The sequence below is a fragment of the Saccopteryx leptura genome, chromosome 3 (assembly GCF_036850995.1).
Source record: "Saccopteryx leptura isolate mSacLep1 chromosome 3, mSacLep1_pri_phased_curated, whole genome shotgun sequence".
NCBI classification, from domain to species: Eukaryota; Metazoa; Chordata; class Mammalia; order Chiroptera; family Emballonuridae; genus Saccopteryx; species Saccopteryx leptura.
The window spans coordinates 33,359,684-33,378,574 of NC_089505.1; the positions used below are offsets into that span (position 1 = coordinate 33,359,684).

The 18,891-nt window shown below is 40.8% G+C and overlaps 1 protein-coding gene across 3 annotated transcripts in view; it reads right to left on the bottom strand.

Annotated features, from left to right (window-relative positions):
• Positions 1–18,891, bottom strand: part of TMEM200A (transmembrane protein 200A) — a 76,220-nt gene that overhangs the window by 23,941 nt on the left and 33,388 nt on the right. The window lies entirely within an intron of this gene.

Genomic DNA, 18,891 nt, shown 5'->3' on the forward strand with positions numbered 1-18,891 from the left:
GCCACTTGGACAAAAGCTCTGTCTATGGTCCAGCTAAATATAATTTTTCTTTGTTCATCAGCTAAAAAAAATTCAAATAGATTACTTAAAATGTGGACTTTTATTTCTTTCAGCTAATGTGTGTCTTTATTTTCAAAAGTTAAATTACTTTGTTGTTACATCAAGAGCAATTTAAGAGCTACACCAATGACTCTATAGCTCGAATAAGTCAGCTAAGTGATAAAATTCCTTGTGAAAAATTGCAGGCACCCTAACTAGCTTTATCTCCCACCAATATAGCTGAAGTAACTCTTTTTTAATGATTTCAAAAAGGCCAACCGGCTAGCTAGCTAGATACTAGGATACCGAGTACAATAAAAACGCTAATAGATTTCTCGAATAGTTGGTTAAAAGGTCCAAATGTCTCTGCTACAAAGAAGCGACCCCTTTACCCTTGTAAGGTGCCCAGCATTGTGCTTAGTGGGCACAAGACCAATACACTAAGACCAAATTCAGCCTTCATAAGTTCTGGGCAGGCAATGCCCTTGGCTTTCTCTCTCTGTAAGGTCTTCCGGGACAAAATAGTTCCAATGTGCAGGAATTCATAATCCGTAACAATCAAAACATTCTGGAGATATATAAAAGGGAGCACGCGTATTATGATGTCATAAAGGGAGAGAAATAAGATCATGCCAACAGTTCAAAAGCAGCATGAGGAACTAAGCAAAACCAGTACCTGAAAATAGCATCACAAGTCTTTGAGCAAGGGGAGCAAGGGGCACGGAAGAGTTCATTCTGACAGAGTACGCTGCTCAAAATGTGGCAACGTCGGTGTGACCTTTGGCCTTGTTAAAGAAAAATATCACATGACCTCACTCATTTGAGGAATCCAATGAACAATGTAAACTGAGGAATGGAATAAAGACAGAGGAGGAATCAAAGGGACCAGAGGAAAAGAGGGCAGAGGGAAAGGGGATGATAGGATGGGATAAACCTGAAGGGAAGGGGGAGGGCGCTGTGGGGAGGAGGGCTAGGGAGATTTTGAGGGGAATATGGGGCAGGGGGGATGCATTCGGGCAACACTAGAATCTATGTAAACACAGTAAACTAAAATCAATAAAAAAATGCAAATACAAGGGCCCACTGCCACCTACTGAGTCACAAATCAGGGGGCTGGGCCCGCCCTTGTGTTTTAAGAGCCCTCCAGGTATTCTGATCTGATGCCTGCAGGGGTTTGTGGGCCACAGACCTGGAGCAATTTCCTCAACAGACCCAACAGTCTACTCAGATGACACAGGGGGAGGGAACTGTGACTGCCTTTCTTCTAAAACAGAACTCTTTTTCAGGAGTTGAGGGAGTTGGGGGAGGGAACGCTGTTCTTAGAGAATATGGCTGGAGACAAGTTTCCAGCAATGCAAGCAGGATTAGCAAGACTCTTTCTTGCTTCCGCAGGGGTCAGCATCTGACACTGAAGGATAGAAGAAATGACTAGCAAGGAAGAGACAGCATAGGCTTTCAGAGGCTCCTGCACTGAGAAAATGTATGTATCCCTGCGCTGTCCCTCTTCCTGGAACTCCTTAAAACAGGACAGTATCTTTGCTGCACATTCACTCTGTTCTTCATTCACAGTCAGTGAAGACTCATTAAGTTCCAGATGCTGCTGGGCACTGGGGACCCAGGAATAAAAGACCTTTTCTCTAGAGGGGCTCCCAGGCCAGAATAACACAGTAAAGATGAACGTGCCCCGTGACATAACACTGTGGTTACATGTATCCATCAAACATCAATCACAATGGCTGAGAGTTCCTCCTTAGAAGGAAAGAATAAAGAAATAAGGCATAAGAATGGTCTCCTACCAAGGAAAGAAAGAGAGAAGAGTGGCCCTGGCCGGTTGGCTCAGCGGTAGAGCGTCGGCCTGGCGTGCGGGGGACCCGGGTTCGATTCCCGGCCAGGGCACATAGGAGAAGCGCCCATTTGCTTCTCCACCCCCCCTCCTTCCTCTCTGTCTCTCTCTTCCCCTCCCGCAGCCAAGGCTCCATTGGAGCAAAGATGGCCCGGGCGCTGGGGATGGCTCCTTGGCCTCTGCCTCAGGCACTAGAGTGGCTCTGGTCGAGGCAGAGCGACGCCCCGGAGGGGCAGAGCATCGCCCCTTGGTGGGCAGAGCGTCGCCCCTGGTGGGCGTGCCGGATGGATCCCGGTCGGGTGCATGCGGGAGTCTGTCTGACTGTCTCTCCCCGTTTCCAGCTTCAGAAAAATACAAAAAAAAAAAAAAAAAAAAAAAAAAAAAAAAAAGAAAGAAAGAAAGAGAGAAGAGGACTCTGAAAAAACAAACAAACAAACAACCCCAAAGGACCTATTTTTGCCTAAAATGCTCTGACTACAATCTGACCTGGTTCCCATCATCCTGGAACAATCCGTAAATGATAAACAGTGCTGTGGGTTCTGCAGCTTAACATCGTACAAAGGCACATGCAGAAATAAGGTCAGACACTGAAAAATAATGAACCTGGCTCCATAAAATGAAAGGTAGAATTCTAATCCTCTTTGTTCTTTAGCAGTTTATAAATCACCAGTTCCCCATCTGGATAGAAAAGAATAGCTGATCACTGTTACCCATAAGTCATCCGAGTCATTATGCTATGTCTGCGTACTACCCTGAGATATTTCTGTCATGCAAGGGTATGGTTATGCAGCCCTACTTTTTCTAGACAGGCTTTATTTTAGAGCAGTGGTCCCCAATCCCCGGGCTGCGGACCAGTAATGGTCTGTGGGCCATTTGGTACCGGTCCGCAGAGAAAGACAATAACTTACATTATTTCCATTTTATTTATATTTAAGTCTGAATGATGCTTTATTTTTAAAAAATGACCAGATTTCCTCTGTTACATTCATCTAAGACTCACTCTTGACACTTGTCTTGTAAGTTTGACAATTATATTTAAAAATACCAGTTTTTATGCCGGTCGCATAATTTTATTTTGTGCATTTATCCGTCCCACCCTAAAGGCCGGTCCGTGAAAATATTTTCTGACATTAAACCGGTCCACGGCCCAGAAAAGGTTGGGGACCACTGTTTTAGAGGTTTCAAAGGGACACTAGATGCAACAGGCTGAAATAAGTTTCTAACAACCATTATTAATAAAGATAACCAATGGAGTCATAACTATTCCTACTATTTACTTCAGGGGTCCCCAAACTACGGCCCGCGGGCCACATGCGGCCCCCTGAAGCCATTTATCCGGCCCCCACCGCACTTTCAGAAGGGGCACCTCTTTCATTGGTGGTCAGTGAGAGGAGCACATTGACCATCTCATTAGCCAAAAGCAGGCCCGTAGTTCCCATTGAAATACTGGTCAGTTTGTTGATTTAAATTTACTTGTTCTTTATTTTAAATATTGTATTTGTTCCCGTTTTGTTTTTTTACTTTAAAATAAGATATGTGCAGTGTGCATAGGGATTTGTTCATAGTTTTTTTTATAGTCCGGCCCTCCAATGGTCTGAGGGACAGTGAACTGGCCCCCTGTGTAAAAAGTTTGGGGGCCCCTGATTTACTTAGTTCTTATAAGGTGCCAGATATGGTGCTTTGTGGTTTTTTTGTTGTTGCTGTTTTTGTATTTTGTGTGTGTGTGTGTGTGTGTGTGTGACAGAGATGGAAAGAGAGGGACAGATAGGGACAGACAGACAGGAAAGAGAGAGATGAGAAGTATCAATTCTTCATTGCAGCTCCTTAGTCATTCATTGATTGCTTTCTCATCTGTGCCTTGACCAGGGGATGGGGGGGCTACAGCAGAGCGAGTGACCCCTTGCTCAAGCGAGCAACCTTGGTCTCAAGCCAGCAACCTTTAGCTCAAGCCAGCAACCCTGTGCTCAAATTCGTTAGCCCACATTCAAGCTGGATGAGCCTGCACTCAAGTTGGCAACCTCAGGGTTATGAATCTATGTCCTCTGTGTCCCAGATTGATGTTCTATTCACTGTGCCACCATCTGGTTAGGTTTTAATTCACTAACTTAACTCTCCTGACAACCATAATAGGACCAAGTGATGGTCATTAGGGCTGTTTACCAATATTCCAGTTCTTCCAGGCCCATTGTTGGGTTGCAATTTCTTGACCCCATGAAGTTAGGCAAGAGAAGTGGATTGCTTTGGTCAGTGAGATGTGAGTGAAGAGATGTATGTCTCTTTTCTGCAAAAATCTTTAAGAGGCTGTGTGTGATTTGCTATGATCCCTTCCCCTTGCCATGGTGACCAACATCCTTCCAGATAGTAAACTCAGTCATCCTAGGTTCTCATAGAAAGATGCAATAGAAGAGCCACTGGTCAACCCACAATGGACATACATGAATGAGAAATACATTCTGTTATTTTAATTCACTGAGATTTAAGGGTTGTTTGTTTTGGCACATAACCTATTTTGACTGATGTAGCTTGGTACTATTATTATTCCAATGTTATATATAAAGAAACTGAGAGTCAGAGAGGCTAAAAATAACTTAGCAAAACACAAAGAGGTAATATCACCAGGTAAAAGTATTTTTGTTGAATGCCTGATCTTTTAGTTTTAGGAACCAAGGGGAATGAGTTAACTGATTTCTCAAAGATTCCTTCTCATGATTCCAGCTTAATCTTTGCCAAACTGATACATGATAATATCACATGACCAAACATTTCTCAGAGACTGTCTTCATGTAAAGAGATTGAGCACGTTGCCCACTGTGAATCACCTGGTACGGAGACAAAGGAAGGGTCCAAACCTAGATCTTTCTGACCCCAGAGCTTGGGATTTTATTACAAAGCTACATTGCTTTTATGGCTAAATATATCCAAAAAGACTAAAACTTCTGGTCTTTATTGGCTGTAATCTTGAGGTCATAACTGAAGTTATGGCTTCAGGTTTTTATTTCTAGAGTGAGAATACTTATCCTCTTTTCCTTGTAGGTTGCTATGAGCTAAATTCAGTTTAAAGGGTTCACAACCTATACAGAAACAGAATTAGAACTAGTAAATAGTAAAACTTCAGTTCTAGGACATTCCTTGGTTTATGAGTGGCTCTAAAAATTAGGAGTAGTGCTTTGTAGTCACCTCTTTTAGAAGAAAAGCTTTCCCTGGCCAGTTGGCGTATGGACATCCCGGATTTGATTCCCGGTCAGGGCACAATAAGAAACAGCCATCTGTTTCTCTTCTTCTCCCTCTCCCTCTTCTCTCCCTCTTTCCCTCTCACAGCCAGTGGCTCAGCTGGTTTGAGCATGGGCCCCAGACACTGAGGGTAACTCAGCTGGTCCAAGTGTCGGCTTCAGGCACTGAGGACAGTTCAGTTGATTCAAGCATCTTCCCCAGACAGGGGTTGTCAGGTAAATCCCAGTTAGGGTGCATGCAGGAGTCTGTCTCTCTATCTCCCATCATTTCACTTAAAAAAAAAGAAGAAGAAGAAAAGCTTTTTACTTTCGTTATTAGGGATAAATATATTTCATTACGGATTCCTCAAACAATATTAAACATAATTTAATTTTGTCTTGATGACTCAGAGTTGTTTTGATTTGAATATCAACTAGGAGTCATGGTTTTGTGCGATACTCTGAAAACCTTGTGAAAGCCAAGGTCTTTTCTTTAGAAGCTTAAGATCAAGAACGGGAAATGACTTTTTCAAAGCATAATCATACCACTAGGCAAATGTGATCAGTGCTGTCATACAAGTAAAGGTCCACACAAGTCTGGGGGAGGGCGAGACAACTCTGCTGACAACGGATGCAGCCGTTGGGAACAGTGGGTCACTGCAACAACTTCCCCTGTCCAGCTTGTCCTGTCTGGGGGCCTTAGAAATGAGAGAAACAAGTGAATAGGTTTATCGATATTAGGTGACAATTAAGAGCAGGGAAAGTTGAAGTGAAGACTTTGGGTATGACATCTATTTAACTTTTTTTTTTCACTTTTTCAGTATGTGTCTATTTCTTGGTTTTGCTGCATTCTTAGTAGGTCTGCAAATTTCCAGTGAGTATAAAGTTATATATGTTTGATTAGCCTTTAGGTTAAAGAGTTGTTTAGATATGTTGTAGCATAAATACAAGAAAGTAATATCTTCTACATTTTATATTCTTTTACATTTTCATAAAGAATCTTTTTCACTAGTTCAGGACTTACCAATATATTTAAATTGCTTCACCTGAAAGACTCTATATGTAGCTATGCATTGCAAAGTCTACTGAACCTAAGTAGACAAGACTGCTTAATGATGATACTTTCAAACAAATTTTTAAAAATTACACTCATTTGTGCTCAAGTTTTCATTACCTGGGTTTTTTTTTTAGCTCCATTATCATAATAACTCAACGCCAAAAGCAAGTATCAGTTCATTTATTTATTATAATCCATCCAACAAATATTGACTGAGCATTTGCTATGTCTAAAGTGTCTTGCTGGGGACCAGGGATAAAATGATAAACAATTCACGCCCATACTAAACAATTCATCTCTTCAGGTTCCAACTTGTTCTTACTGTTTATAGGGTGCATGGGGAATTGTGGTGAGGAGGGGTTCCCTTACTCTCTTCGGCTCATCCTTCCACCTTAGCACCTTATCATGAACTTAGTAGGAAGAAAAAAGACCTTCCCCCTTAAACCAAACCTCAGTTCTTTCCATCCACCATGGTCCCTAACTCCCAGCTTGCTTCCCGACTTCCTCCTGCTTCCTGAAAGGCTAAATTTCCAAGTCCTTAATGCCAAGGAATTCTCTTCTAGATAGGGTGATTGATAGTGGACAGATGATCTACAAAACAATAAAATCTTTTATACTGCCCCAAATAATTTATATCTTATGAGTTAATATGCCAAGAGTCTCTGACTCTCCCTTTCCTTTGTATTTCATTTCCAAAGGTTGGTCAGGAAGTTTGGTATGTTCCTGGCTACAGAAAAACTGTATGAGCAAGAAAACATATCCCTCCAACCCCATATTTGTATTTGCTGGCTTACTTGTTTGTTACATGTCTTCTCCATTAGATCAGGAACTCTAAGTGAACATTTTTGTTCCCAAAATTCCTAGCATAGTGCTTGATGCATAGTATATTCCCAACACTTATTAAATGAAGGTAGAATCTTAGTCAAGAGGTGCCACACAAGTCATTTCTCTGTGCCCATAAGGTTGGCAATTCAAGAGAGACAATGCATGCACACATTCTTGTACAATGAACCAATATGTACATAGGAGGAATTATTATAGTATTTACAAACACCATTAATAAAAATATATCATCTTTACTGAAGCAAATATGTGAATATTAAACTAGTAATAATTTTATAAAAATAATACTTTGAATTTCATTTTCTTTCAGGTTTCAAAGTAATTCATATACTGAATATTATATAAATACCATGGCTTCTTTTCCTTTTTATATTTTAAATGTTATAATTACGTTGATTTTTACTAAGGCATTTATTTTAGAAGCAGTTGGAAGCAAGCTCTTCCTTGTTGTTTTCTTAATAATAAATTAAATTTAACAACTATTTCACACTAATTGCCATTGAAATTCTCCTTCAAGTACAAAATAAATAATATTGTAAGAGAACAGGAATGAGTCCCCAAATCATACTCTTCAGTAAGCATTAGGCTCTAGTGTGAAGATTAAAAGTTCTTTTTGGAATAGAAAAGTTTGTCATATTTTAGGTGGATGATCTTCAAAAGCTCTAAGATGGCAAAACGTTGATATGTTCCAGAAACAGAAAAAAATGGCCAAGTGCTTGAGGCATAGTGAGGGCTAAATAGCACAAGATGAGACTGCATGAATGGATAGGCTTTGCTCATGTGTCTATACATAAGAACCATGGAATTGATGAAAAGTGTTTAAGCAGGTTAGTGACATGATTCGACATGCAGACACCACTTTGGCAGCTGTGAAGATAATGAAGTTCAAGGTGACAAGAATCAAGGTGATTTCCAGGGGTAGGATGAAGGAGGGTATAGGGGAAATAAACAATAATGGACAAAGACTTGATCTAGTGGAGGGTGAACACACAATAGGGTGTACAGAGATATGTTGTAGAATTGGCACCTGAAACTTGTATAACTATATTAACCAGTGTCACTCCAATATATTCAAGGAGGAGGAGGAGGAGGAGGAGGAGGAGGAGGAGGAGGAAGAGGAGAAGGAAGAAGAAGAAGAAGAAGAAGAAGAAGAAGAAGAAGAAGAAGAAGAAGAAGAAGAAGAAGAAGAAGAAGAAGAAGGAGAAGAAGAAGGAGGAGGAGGAGGGGGAGGAGGAGGAGGAGGAGGAGGAGGGGAGGAGGAGGAGGAAGAGGAGGAAGAGGAGGAGGAGGAAGAAAAAGAAGAAGGAGATCAGATAAAAGATGTTGGTGGGACAGGAGGTGTTGAAAAGAATAGAACAAATCACAGAATGCACAGAGCTATTCTACATAAGGAATAAAGGAGAAGAACCACGGACATGTGTAGATCTCTCTCACTAAGAGAATATTTGTGCCATTCATTGGGATAGAGGAGACTGGGAAGATTATGTGTGTTTAAGAGGGTAATGTTGAAAATCAAGAGTTTGGGTGTGAGTATGCTTAGTTTGAGAAGCCTGTGAGACACCAAAACAAAAACATCATAGAGGCACTGGCTATAGGAGCAGTGGGACCCAGGTATTGGCTACTTGGCATATCTATTTGGATATCTCGCAAACATCTCAATGAGAAAGTTGTGGCACAATTGAGATAAAGAGGCAGTCCAAAGTAGAGGACTTTGAAGGCAATTCCAAAATTAAATTCTAGGCTGGAACTATAAATTCAGAGTCATCAGTATACATCCTCATATATAAAATGGGGAGGACCTTTGTTTAATTTAAAAGACCACAGATGTGATGGAATGTAAAAGAGGACCTTCTGGTACTTGATTCTGAAGTTTTCATCATTCAATGGATTTCTCTAGATACAAAATGCTCTGCAGATAACTTACTTCTAAGTAATTAGATAGCACATGTCTATTTTGAAGAAGGCATGTTATTAATGTTTGTTTCTCAATGAATGCAGAATCAATTAAATGTCAAAGCTTTGCCTTATTAAAATATGTGCCTTCACATTAAAAAATAAATTGGCATGTGTAGACATGAGCAATCATTTTTCTGCAATTATATGTTCCACAATCTTGGTGAAAAAATATGACTACAGAACTTTCAAGTTTAGAAAGTTGTTAGGTAACTTCTAAAGCAACATTTAAAAATGGAATTGAGCCCCATTCTCCTTCATGAATAATTCATTCCTAAAGCCATTTGGTGGGGCTGAACAAGGGAGAAATCCAGGCAAGAGTAAGGGAGCCATGGTAATGGGAAATGGGATGTTAGAACTTGGTTAGCATGAGGAAGATGTTCACTCAGAAGGGTGGCAACCCGAACCAGGGTGTCAAAATCTGAGCATCCCCACCAGGAGGAGGTGGGGAGGCCCAGTGAGAGTCTCAGAAGCCAAGCAAAACAAGAGATATTTTCATGTGGGGCTGTAGTCTGGCACAAGGTATCAGAGCCTGAGCCAGGTGAGATAGGACTCCCATGGGCGGGCACGGCAGCCTGACATGGTTCTGGACACCTCAGCAGCATGAAGAAGGAACGCTACGGTACAGTAGCCCAACACAGAGGATCAGGGCACTAACGCTGAGGATGGAAACCTCCTGGGGTGGGATGGGAGCAGTTTGATGAAAGGCTGTTTATCTACCGAGCAGCGGCAATACCCTGAGAACAGGGAGCACATATACCTTCCTGGTCTTGGTTCCTTTTTTTTTTTTTTTGCATTTTTCCAAAGCTGGAAACGGGGAGAGACAGTCAGACTCCCGCATGCGCCCGACCCGGATCCACCGGGCACGCCCACCAGGGACGACGCTCTGCCCCTCTGGGGCGTCTCTCTGCCGCGACCAGAGCCACTCTAGCGCCTGGGGCAGAGGCCAAGGAGCCATCCCCAGCGCCCGGGCCATCTTTGCTCCAATGGAGCCTTGGCTGCGGAGGGGAAGAGAGAGACAGAGAGGAAGGAGGGGGGCGGGAGAAGCAAATGGGCGCCTCTCCCGTGTGCCCTGGCCGGGAATCGAACCCGGGTCCCCCGCACACCAGGCCGACGCTCCACCGCTGAGCCAACCGGCCAGGGCCCAGGTCTTGGTTTCTAAATACCATTCTCCACGAAAAGGAATCAGGGCATCTGGGAAAAATGGGCATTTCAGTGCAAGGGCAGGAAAAGTATAAGATGATCTCAGAACATGTACCCTGCTCCCCACCCCCACACAAAAAGGCAAGAAAATGCTCAAAGAGTAACAGGAGTATATATAAAAAAAGACATAAAATCCAGCTTGAATTATCTGCCACTGGACAAATACGGGATAACAGATCATCAAAATAAATGATAGTAACAAACTATGACCTATTAAACCACAAGACCATAATAATGTAAATTAACAAATGAATAAAATGAAAGTTTAAGAAGGAACAAGATACTTGGATAAATTCAAAGTATCCCTTCACAGAATACTTAATTAAAAATGGAAAACAATGTGAAAATTGGCAGTAGCAGACCACCCTTAATTAAGTGATCAAAGTGATCATCCTTATCATGGGATGAAGTGACATCATGCACTAACTGACACAGTGAAAATACAGCACTATGAAGGCATCCAGAATAAGCCACTGTAGCATAAAAAAGTGTTTTAAGCTAAAATCATTTGCATTCTTGAAACCCCTTATTTGCTTAAAAGCAGGACCTCTCAAAACAACTCAAAAAAATTTAATTTTCATAAGTCCCACCCTTGGGAACAACTCTTCTCTTTCAGAGAGAGAAATTGGTACCACATCCAAATAGATACTGTCACAAGACTATCATATTTCCCATCTATTCTCCTAAGGGCCCATTCATCTTTCCAAAAAATCATTTGTTCTCCCAGAAGTGCCCCTCTGGCCCGCCCATTCCCTATTAAGGTGGTAATATAAACCCCAAATTTTAGGTGCCTCTTTGAATCACTTTTTTTTTGTGAACGCCTATGCATACACAATTAAATGTTTTTTTTCCTCTTGCTAATCTGTCTTTCATCAGTTTAATTTGCAGGCCTTCAAACACTAAACCAAAGAAGAGAGAGGAAAAGTTATTTTATTTCCCAACAACCTCTTCTGGGAAACTACTGCTAAACCAGAATCTAACAACAAGAAAGCATCAGAGAAAGCCACATTGAGAGACATCCTACAATAACTGACCTTTCAAGATCATGAAAATCTAAGAAGGACTAAGGAAACATTTTAGACTGAAGGAGACTGAAGAAATATGACCACTGAATCCAACATGTGATTCTGAACTAGATCCTTTTATTATAGAAACCCTTATTGAGATAACTGAAAACACTTGCGTGGTGTCTGCATAGTAGATGGTAGCAATATACCAATATTGTTTTGAATTTGATGGTTATATTGTAGAGAATGTCTGTGCATGTAAGAAATACACACTGGAAGTTTAGAGTATTGTGCCAACAAGTTATTTTCAAATGGTTTAGAAAAAAAAATTTTGTACTATCCTTGCAAAATTACTATAAGCATCAGTTTAAAAAAAGAAACACTTGACAAAAGGGCACTGATTTGCTTTAGCACCATATCCACTCACCCCAGCATACTCAATTAACTACACATTTGAAACAAATCTCCAGTGTCAACTGAGATGCCACACTGATTTTCTGAAACTTCTGTTTAACGTAGGTAGCCTCCCTGTTGTAGCCAAGCGTACATCCGCTGTGGTTTTCCCAGCACTGCGACACCACCAACAACGCGTTCGTAATGAAATAAGAAGGTTATGCCCCCAAAATTCAACCTTATAAGAATTAAGACATTAGTTCTTCAATATTTCACTTGGGCTTTTAAATTAATCATTTTTGTCATGTACACAATTATCATTTAGCTTTATTCAAACAAGAGATATGCCACACTGAACAGGAGCAACATCTCATTTGTACCCGCCTTCTAAAAACTGTAAAATTATAAAATCATATGAATTTCATATGAAATAGACTTTTTAGCACTATTAGATAATTTCACAGAATTAAGAGGTTTTTCTTTACCTGGTTCTTTTCACATTTAAGCAACTACTTATGTATTCTCTTTTAATGAAAACCTACTAGAAAATGCCCACAATCACAATTATGTCCTTTGGATTTAAAAAAAAAATTTAATGGAAAAATTAATGTTACAGGCAGCTAACATTTTACCACTCTACCGATTTTGAATCCCCTTGAATTTTGGTCAGAGTTTTAATTGTCTGAGCAGATAATAATGTGCAAGATGAAAGCAAAGCAGTGCAGCCAAACTGAGGTTGGTCCTCAGTTTCTCCTTAAATCCTGGAGCAAACAGAGGGAATTCCCACTCACAGAGAACTCAGGAAGGAGCTCTGATCACAGGGACACCGAGAAGTCCGCCCAGGAGAGTCGATAAGGCTCAATTCAATTCCGCAACTCAACTCAAACACATTCATTTTAGTTCCAAAAAACATGATGCTCAACCTAGCATTTTATTTTAAATAAATGTAGTATAAAATTTTGCTATTAGCCAGGTTCTATAAACTGCAATAAATATGACAGACCTTCTAAAAACTAAAAATTAACTCCCATAATTTTCTGATGTTTGAAGATTATAACCTACTTCAGAAACACGACTCACTGTTTTTACTTAAAAAGTGAATTTTTATTAAAAAGAGAGAGAACGAGTCTTACTGTATAAGGCACAATATTCCATAGAGAAAAACTGCCTTAAAAATTACAGGGTGACTGAATATAATTAATTCTGTCCTCTCAAATGCTAAACCACAGGCTTTTAAGACATGGAATTATCTTTTTTTTAAAAAAATCTAACCACCTGCTAGTCATGAGATATCAAAATACTTTATAAGAGTGACGGGGAAAATCCTATCCATCTGAAGCATTTCCTGTCCATCAACTCTTTGAACTTGAGCCAGCTGTGCCACGAGGAGAAGTGAGAATTGCATTGCTTAAGTAGAGCTAAGCAAGGCTGGCGGCCCTGCACTCGGCCTCCAGAACCCTGCCGGATCCCAGGTAAACATGTGAGAAGAAGCTTGGAATCACTCAATCTGTCCTGTGTTAATTTACTTAAGAGTACCACTGACTTCATAAAACAGTTTACTTCATATAAAGGCAAACATGTTAGTTCACAGGGTAAAGCATAACCACTTAAAAATATACACTAAAATTTAAAAATAAACTTTGAGGTACCACGTCAGTTTATGTCCTGTGGGAAGCAGATGTCAAGACCAAATTAGAGATATAAGAGATTATTGGTGGAAATGCCTGTGATAAATAAAGGGAATAGGGTGCAGAAATAGGCAGAGAAAGCCTCAGCTCACCACAAACTCTTGGCAGCCGTGAACGGAAAGGGAGAAAGAGGGTCAAGTAGGAGGAGCGTCAGATGCGTGAGGGTCTGATGAAGTCTCTGCCAGCCCAAACCCAAGCAAAGACTTCCCACTAGCAGACTCCTGCATTGGTCAGAACTGGTGCCTTAATGGTACCCTGCCACTCAGTCATTGCTGAGAGCAGCCCAGAGGAAGTGTGCCCCTGTGGTAATGCTGTGGTAGGTAAGAAGGCGTGGCACTTGCTGGCTGTTGGCCACCTACTGCGTCTGGTTCCCTCACAAAGAGAGATGGGATGGCACACCTCATCAATGGCTTTAATGTAGAAATGATAAAACTAGCTAAACAGTGTGCATTTACTTCACAGTCTCTTCATGTCACTCTGCTACTTGAAAACTTTTCAGGATCACCCCCTCCCATTATCCACATAATATGCAAACTCAACAAAGCACGTGTCTGACTTTCCTGGTCAACCCATCTCCTACCTCTTCCCCATAAGCATCCCGCCTTTGCTCAGCCACACACATTTACTCCCTCACCCACATGCCTCATGCCTTGTTGGCCTCCCTGGCTGTTCTCATGCTTCTTTCTTTGCCTGTGTCTGATTCCCCCACTCATTCTGAGCTACAACACCTGTCCAATCCATTCTGGGCTCTGGGTCCATGCAGAGCCTGGAGACAGAGATCACGGAAGGTAGAAGATGATGGAAGGCAAAGATTCATCATAGACTTTCTCCAGCTCCAAGTGTGGAAGAAAAATCCTCCAAAGGTGGCCACCTGGGCGGTAAAGCTAGAATGTTCTCCTGTGTCCTAAAGGCTGTGCAATCTGCTCTACCTGAGCAGGGCTCATGCCAATCTCCTTTGGGCCATTACAGTCCTGTGCACAATGGGGCAAGAGTTGTACTATACTGGGAATACAGTTTCCACATTTCCCTCTTTACACTCTGCATTTCTCAACTATGTCTTACCACCTTTGTATGCCCACAATTTGCAGAGGAGCATTACTCAATGCAGGTCTGATGAATGCACTTATCACAAATATCAGGATACTCGTGGTACATAATTAACATCAATACAGTCATTATATAAAAATAAAAAAGGATAGATGATAAAAAAATTCATGGATCGGGTCTGAGACATAGTCTCTTAAGCCTGTTTCAAAAGAGAATAAATTTCACATTTTTGAGAATTGCACTCCCTTTTCATATGGACCTTTTTATACCTTTTCTGTCTCTTCAATGCCCTTTATCATCTGAGTTGCAAATATAAATATTTTTGTCTACTATGTTTTTTTCTCTGCTAGAGTGGAAACAATTTGAGGGCTGTATCTCCCATTCATCTCTTAGTTTCTTGCAGCACCAATCAGTGTTTCAAACATAGTAAACATTTATGATATGGACCAAGTCAAGTATCTTCATGTACATAAGTGTAAAGCAACAGGGGTAATCAGTGCTAGATTACTTGGATAATCCTTTAAATAGAGATAATTGAGGCAACAAAGTTCTGGTTTTGAATTACCTAGACAGCCAACTAAATGGGAAATGATATTTTCAAACAACAGCTCAGATAAGGGCCTAATATCCAAAATTTACAAAGAACTCATAAAACTCAACAACAAACAAACAAACAATCCAATAAAAAAATGGGGAGAGGACATGAACAGACACTTCTCCCAGGAAGAAATACAAATGGCCAACAGATATATGAAAAGATGCTCATCTTCATTAGTTATTAGAGAAATGCAAATCAAAACTACAATGAGATACCACCTCACACCTGTTAGATTAGCTATTATCAACAAGATAGGTAATAGCAAATGCTGGAGAGGCTGTGGAGAAAAAGGAACCCTCATTCATTGTTGGTGGGACTGTAAAGTAGTACAACCATTATGGAAGAAAGTATGGTGGTTCTTCAAAAAACTGAAAATAGAACTACCTTATGACCCAGCAATCCCTCTACTGGGTATAAACCCCCAAAACTCAGAAACATTGATACGTAAAGACACATGTAGCCCCATGTTCACTGCAGCATTGTTCACAGTGGCCAAGACATGGAAACAACTAAAAAGCCCTTCAATAGAAGACTGGATAAAGAAGATGTGGCACATATACACTATGAAATACTACTCAGCCATAAGAAATGATGACATTGGATCATTTACCACAAAATGGTGGGATCTTAATAACATTATAGAGAGTGAAATAAGTAAATCAGAAAAAACCAAGAACTATATGATTCCATACATTGGTGGGACATAAAAACAAGACTAAGAGACATGGACAAGAGTGTGGTGGTTACTGGGGGGGGGGGAGAGGGGAAGGGGGGCGCGGGAGGGAAGGAGAGAGAGGGGGAGGGGGAGGGGGAGGGGCACAAAGAAAACTAGATAGAGAGTGACGGAGGACAATCTGATTTTGGGTGATGGGTATGCAACATAATTGAATGACAAGAAAACCTGGACATGTTTTCTTTGAATATATGTACCCTGATTTATTGATGTCACCCCATTAACATTAATAAAAATTTATATTAAAAAAAAAAAGAATTACCTAGATCCTTATTTCAATTCTCTTTGCTAAACTTTGCAAATACAAACAAAATATATCTGCTGAACACCACCAATCCTACTACAGGAAAAGCCTTTCCCAGATGAGAAAAAGCTATTGATCCTGCTGCCAAGCAAGTGTGATTATTTCACAACCTTGACGCCTGAATCACATCTAAAGTGAACTGAATCCCTAAATAAAAGGAAACATTATGGTAGATGTTTTTCCAATTAATTTTGCTTCTATCACTGTTCTTCAGAAGGAACTTAAAATACATTCAAGCATTCTCAGATGCAAGATCAAGTCTCTCCGCCTTCTCCCACCCCCTAATCCACACAGGCTTGATGCAGCCTCGTGAGACTGATAGAGAACACAATTAGAATTCCAGGAGGCTTTCACAGTGTGTAAGGAAGTCTTCACTCTATCCACATGAATATAAAAGGAATGTTACCTTAAAATCAGGTACAATGTGCTCAAAACTTAGAAAACCAGATTATAAACCTTTAGAGGCTTATGTTTAATAATGAGGTAGGGAGAAGAGCCTGTCGGAAGCTCTGTCCAGAAAGCCAACAGAGAAAGTTTAAAAAAAATGGAGAAGTCGAGGCCCTGGCCGGTTGGCTCAGTGGTAGAGCATCAGCCCACATGTGGAAGTCCCGGGTTTGATTCCCAGTCAGGGCACACAGGAGAAGCGCCCATCTACTTCTCCACTCTTCCCCCTCTCCTTCCTCTCTGTCTCTCCCTTCCCCTCCTGGCAGCCAAGGCTCCATTGGAACAAAGTTGGTCTGGTGCTGAGGATGGCTCCTTGGCCTCCGCCTCAGGTGCTAGAATGGCTCTGGCTGCAACAGGGCAACGCCTCAGATGAGCGAGCATTGCTCCTTGGTGGGCATGCCGGGTAGATCCCGGTCAGCGTATGACTGCCTCCCTGCTTCTAACTTCAGAAAAAATACAAAAACAAACAAACAAAAAATAAAAAACATGGAAAAGTCAAAGATCAAGAGGGTATATAAAGCATGGACTAGAGACTAAGGCATAGAGAGTCAGTATGAACTAGTCTCTCTAAGATTTCAGTCTTGAGAAAAGGAGGAAGACAGCATTAGTTACAGATGGATACACAATTAAGGAGTGAAAACTCTTTTTATGATTAAGACAGAAAAGTTTTGCGTCTGGCAACAAGGCTGCTAAAATGAAACAAAATAAGCCCTTTCCAGGGACTAAAAATTGAGAAGTCATTTGTTTGAAATTTAGTACACTATGCATCAAGTCACATATAGAGTCTACAACAATGCACCTGGAAATAGGAATCAGATAAGAAGAAACTGAACATGTCACCAGAGATTAATCTTGTAAACATAACTGTGAGTGAAAAAGCTAGTTTCAGAAAACAGCATGTATTATGATGTTAAAGTGGCGACAGACGGAGACTTGATGTTGGGTGGTGAAAACACAGTACAATATACAGATGATGTACTATAGAATTGTACACCTAAAACCTGTATTTTTTATTAACCAATGTCACCCCAATAAATTACACAAAGAAAAATAAAAGAAAAAAAATGCATAAAAATATATGACACTAAAGAAAAGATTTTTAAAGGATATAAATCCATGTAATTAAACTATAGAGAATAACAAGGATGGAAATAATATTATATTCAGGAATTATTTGGGGGAAGGAGGGGAAAATCAGAGCACATAAGACCTGTAAAAATAAAGGGTCTAGTTTAAGCTAGATAGTTTTTGTTATATTGAATACTATTATTCTCTAACCTGCACAAATAATTTATATTTTCCCTTATTCATGTGGTATGCTATAGGTAGTTTTCAAAATCAATCACTTGGCTATATTTCATAAAAAGGAGCCAAGTTAGAAATGAAAGATTTGAAATGACAAGGATCACTGAGGGAGTCGGATCCGGGAAGGGGAAGGTTTATGGGCTCCTGCGGTGGAAGAATTAACTGTGGAGAAGAGGGTCATCTATTCTGAGAATTCAGGGAATGAAGAAGGAGGAAGATAAGCAGGCGTTCACCTGACCAGGCGGTGTCACAGTGGATAGGATCGTCAGGCTGGGATGCGGAGGACCCAGGTTCGAAACCCCAAGGTCTCCAGTTTGAGCGTGGGCTGATCTGGTTTGAGCAAGGCTCACCAGCTTGAGCCCAAGGTCATTGGCTTGAGCAAGGGGTCACTCGGTCTGCTGTTACCCTCTACCCCCAGCCGTCAAGGCACATATGAGAAAGCAATCAATGAAAAACTAAGGTGCCGCAACAAAGAATTGATGCTTCTCATCTCTCTCCCTTCCTGTCTGTCTGTCCCTATCTGTCCCTCTCTCTGTCTCTCTCTATTTTGTCACAAAAATTAAAAATAAAAATAAAGTAAAAACAAAAAGGATAAGCATGCATTCTCTTGAAGCAGATGCAATTGCTGGTTTTGCGAGTTGGAACCAGCCAAACATGGGTCTGTCCCATCTGTGGAGAGGCAACAGTGCAGTGAGGTGTTAACCAGTGCGGGTCTGTCATCTGGATCCAGACACAGTAGGTAAGGAGACCTGAGCAGCACAGGGAGGGGACAGCTGAGTAGCACTGAAAGAACACCGGAAACCACACTGCGTAATGGCCAGTCCACGAAGCTGCGCCTTTTCCTCAGCAGCACTGAGCCATTCACTGGTCAGAGGTGAGTGACCGTTCACCTGGAAATAAGTGCACATCATTTCTCATTTTCAGTTAGAATGACTCATCTACCTGACACAAAGTCAACTAATGGAGAGGGAACCATAAGAAGGAATCAAAACCAACGGGGCCAGTAGATTTATTTGGTAAGAGCAATTTTCTTAAAAGTTTCTCATATAAAGATTCACTCAAAAATGATAGAATGATCCATGCTTTTTCTCTTAGAAACACAAGCTATACAGATTATACATCTCTCATTCAAAATTCTGGAATTTAAAACATGTAATTTGCTTCTTTTAATACTTCTCTAACTATATAAATGATCACCAATGTAAAAGAGCATGAAAACATTTTC